This window comes from Anarrhichthys ocellatus, unplaced genomic scaffold, assembly GCF_004355925.1.
Source record: "Anarrhichthys ocellatus isolate YVR2014 unplaced genomic scaffold, GSC_Weel_1.0 scaffold161, whole genome shotgun sequence".
Lineage (NCBI taxonomy): Eukaryota > Metazoa > Chordata > Actinopteri > Perciformes > Anarhichadidae > Anarrhichthys > Anarrhichthys ocellatus.
In genome coordinates, this window is record NW_022280191.1 from 40,325 (window position 1) to 44,901 (window position 4,577).

Genomic DNA, 4,577 nt, shown 5'->3' on the forward strand with positions numbered 1-4,577 from the left:
TATATATATATATATATATAAAAGCAACTCTGTTACAATGCCACAGTCATACATAATTTCTATTTGCAATTTCACTTTTTCGGTTCAGTGGGTGTTATTGATGGTGCTGGGTTAACCTTATTGCTGATGTTTCTGGGTTGGGCTGCGTTCACAGGAGAGCAGGAGAGTAAAGATGAGGCTGGTGGAGGATAGTGGCAGCAGTAACACCAGACGGAATCGTCATAAAAAGTCCAAATGTTTAACCTTTCTTCTGCCCTCCGTGACAGAATTTACAACTGGATGTTACGAAGCTCCCTCACACAAGGAGAACGTTGTTTACATTTGCAATAGAGTATTAAACAAACCATGCATTTTATTGCTACATACTTTACATTGCTATAATAATTACATAATTGTTTCGTTTTTTTCCTTTGTCGGTGATATCCGTCTACCGTTTGCCTGATTCCATGTGAATGCAGCGTTAGCCTTTGTTGCTACCGGGTTTAGCTCACTCCCGTTACAAGTTGTTGTTTGTGTTGTCTGTCGCTTACAAGGCTAACAGGTTTTTTTTAAATGGCGATTGCAGATGCTGCTCATGTGTTCGTCCAATCTCCGTACACTTACGTCACTCATGGTTCCTCTTGTGCTTGGAGAGTACCAACTCTGAAATGGGAGCTAAAAAAGTCCCTCAGAACGGTGCTCTCTAAAAACTAGTAGTTCTTGAATGGACACAATAAAAATGTGGCTTCTTAGAACAATGAAAGGGTTCCCCCGGATCGATAACGCCTATTATCCCATTTATCACGAGTACTGACCTGATTACACCGTGTTGTGGCCTGCTCTTTGTGCTTAATTACTTCTTTATGCATGGCTACGCTTCTCCACGTCAAACAGTCCAAATCACAACTCTGCAGTCGCTGATTCCAATCGCCTTCATTGGGTTGATTTAATCACACTTTCAAAGACTGTACCGATGCCCCGCTCCACATAGCTTTTCTCCATGTTTGCTGAAAGACAAAAAGCGGTGACTCAGCCCCCCACCCCCCTTTCCTTCTATCACAGATCATTTCTCAGAATCTTCGATTTGCACGTCCAAAGCTAAATAAACTTGCAATTTGAAAGAATATAAGTTGTAATCAACACAAAAAAATGTTTGTAACGTTCCAGCTCCAAAAGCAAGTCCTATCTACCTGCTCTGTCCTTCCTCTACAGCGTAGCATGGACAAGCTGTCACTGTTGATTCTATACTAGAGCTGATCCTTTGCTGCAGACCATTTGCTTCGTCTTTTAAGGAGTATTATTCCAGAAAGACGAGGACGTAATCACTTCCACCCCAGAGGGACTTTTAATATACATGACATGCAGAAAGAAGAAAAGAATTGTAACGTTGATATAATCTTGGATTTATAATCCTGTTTCCAAGCTCTAAAAAGTGACAATACCACCATGGACTTTTAAATCTGTCCTAACCAGATGATAGCTGTTCTAGCCACATGATTACTAGTCACAGAGTGCTTTATTTAAAACCTACTCTTAAAATGTTATCTGTTATCATGCAGAAGCTCTAGCTTGGTCTTTTGGCGGCATCTGTGAGAGAAGGATTTCCCTTCTCATGCCTGTGTGCCTCGTCTCCCCGAGGGCTTGTTTGGGATATAGCTAACTGCATCGCTTCTTCCACCTTTTAGCGGTGGGTAACATGGAGTCGAGCAAGAAGACAGCGTTTAATTATTGATGCAGTTTTGCTAACATGTCAGAAAACATATTTTTTAGGCTCAGCGGGCCAAATGTTACGTTCACTCTGAGGAAGTATTCCCTGTTTAAAGGAGATGAGGACAAGGGGAACTTAGCTAGTTATTCCAGTCTGTCTTTCTGTGTGAACACACACATTCAGTCAGTCTCTATGTGTTCACAGTCCTGTACTTATTACATAATGAGGACCACGCAAAACTGTTTCTAACCGATAGAGTGACGACAGCTTTTGAAAGTGAGACGTTTTGGCCGATCCTCACTTCTTCAAAGGCCTGTTTGAGGGTTGAGACTTGGTTTTAAGGTTAAGGTTAGATATATGATTAGGTTTGGGGTTAGGCATTTAGTTGTGATGGTTGAGGTTTGAGTAAGGGGCTGGGAAATGCAGTATGTAAACGAGGGTCCTCACAAAGATAGAAGTACAGGAATGTGTGTGTGAGTGTGCATGTGTCATGCCTTGGGGTGTGAAGTGGTGGCATCCACATCAACAACAGCTCCACAAACACTATAGCGTTATGTAATGGTGTAATGTGTTTGGATTGATTACATGGAAACACAAGCAGCACAGACTACATTTGAGTCATTCGCGCTCAACATGTTCATTTATTTGTTTAGTGATTAAAAACAAAGTTCAAACTAACAGCAAAAAGGAGCTCTGCTGTTTGTCGGTATGTAAACAGTTAAAAAAAAAATACAATATAAAAGAAAGCAAAACCTGAGGACATGGAACAACGAAAACAAGAACACATCAAAAATAAACCTTTATTCTACTGTAGAAAAACTGTATGCTGCTCTCTGAAACAAAACCATTCAAATTCACTGTAATCCTTGGAAATCATTATATACAGCTTATAGTGTTCATCGATACAAATTCTCACTGGCAGTTTCATATCTGGCTTGTTGTCATTAAACTAAATGAATAGTATTTATATTATGTTTTTATCTCCGCCAGGAGAATCATGTGTTTTCTTGCGCGTGTCCGTGAGTGTGCATCCCTCTGTCTGTCCACAGCTGTCCACAGCTAGTCTCGCATTCTGCAGCAGCAATCTGCATGTTATTTTGGGTGGGCAGTTATGGCTGAATTCTCAAGGACCTCTCGTGATTTTGGTGACTCACAATTCCTTAAAACAAAAATAATTACCTGTTTTGTACTGCAACTACTCACATTTATTGTTTTGTCTTGTAAGGTGTTTTTGGCTAACTGCTAATCCTTTTTTTTTTTTTTTTTGGCAAGATTGTACGACGTATCCTTTCCGACTAGCTGATTGCTTGCATACAATACCGCTTGTTTTTGAGTTTGAACGACGTGTGGTTGATGGTGCTTCCTGCACCTTTCTAGTCATCGAAAGGCTTTTGTAACATGGTAACTGTGTCATTACCCCAATGATGTGGGATTAATGAAAGGCTTGATAATCCGAATATTATTGAATTGAAGTATTGGTCAGCCATAGTATTGTTTATGCTTTTTTGAATTCTGCCCTCACATAAGAGGAAAATAGTTTTCACAGTCGAAATGTCTATTTTAGTGTCCCGGTAAGCCATGACAGAGCAACAGTGAGGCAGCATGCACAATACCAGGACCCTGAATAAGAAGCACATGATGGAATACATTCATTTTATTATTTACACCTGTGAGATGTGGAAATGTATTAAGAAGGGCCTACTTTCTGTGACTTCAGGTGACATACAGCAGCTCCTTTTGCCCACTATATTCCAACGTTTCCCACACGAAGGTTCCCACAGGTCGCCCACAGGTCACCCACAAGGGACAAACGTCCCATTCACGGGTGAATAATTTGGCAACTCGACAGAATTTCATAGGTATTTAATGAACCGCTAAGGGCATTTGGCCTCAATCCACTGTTGTGTTTGCACTGCTGTTAAAACAAGCCGATGCAGTCGCTCACCTGAAGGCTTCACTCGGTCCAGTCCAGACCTGCTCTGCTGGTCAATGTGTTCCCTGTCCCCGTGTGAATCGGGACGCCATTGGAGTCCCGTAAAAATGTGCCAGGCCCCCGGTTAACGCACTCCGGGGCTGCACTCTGGAACCCTGGAAACACCCTGCGGTACACTACTCTCTGTGTGGGTCATGTGCTAACACGCTCCCCTTTTGCTTTGTCCCTGGAGGAAACGGCGTCTGGAGTCTGTTGTGGTTACAGCATTAGGAGTGGATGCTTGCAGACCCGATGTGTTTTCAGTTTGTTTGTTTGTGCCCCTTTGCCACTGGACACCCACGAACATCTGGCTTTTGTCTTCAGTGGGAGAGTTTACAATCGGCATTCATTCCAAGGACAAATGACTCAGCAGTCACGAGCATTTATCGGCTCCAGACTTGACACGCTACCTTTCTCCACTTTTCCGGCACAAAGTAAATATATCAGAAGTCTAATCAACAGGGTTTTAATTTATTAACATACAAAACATACAGGTAATATGCTCTCCTCAAAGCCATCAGACTCCAGTCAAGCATTTTAACTCGCTGATCTTCTAAACTAATGTTGGTGGTAAAAAGGTATCGGGTGTACCTTTTAGAGTCTCACCTTTCTCCCTCTTCCACACATTTACCTTCTCCCCTCTTTTCTCACTTTTAAGATTGAGGAGGGGGGGGTCAGGGTCCACAAACCTGCTCCCCGGGGGGTTGATCACGATGCTGCTGGTTGCCATGGCGCTGAATAGGGCAGAGTCATTAAAGGCAATGAGAGAGAGGGAAGCCACCTGTGGATCCTTCCTCTGGGGCTCTGCCTCTTTGCTCAGCTAATGGTTTCTGTAAGTGAGTTGCTGGAAGCCTAATTGAATCCAAGAGAGGTGTGTGTGTGTGTGTGTGTGTGTGTGTGTGTGTGTGTGTGTGTGTG

The 4,577-nt window shown here is 42.6% G+C and overlaps 1 protein-coding gene across 6 annotated transcripts in view; it reads left to right on the top strand.

Moving 5' to 3' along the window:
- enah (ENAH actin regulator) overlaps window positions 1-4,577 on the top strand; it is a 101,563-nt gene that overhangs the window by 34,431 nt on the left and 62,555 nt on the right. The gene's annotated exons all lie outside the window — the stretch shown is intronic.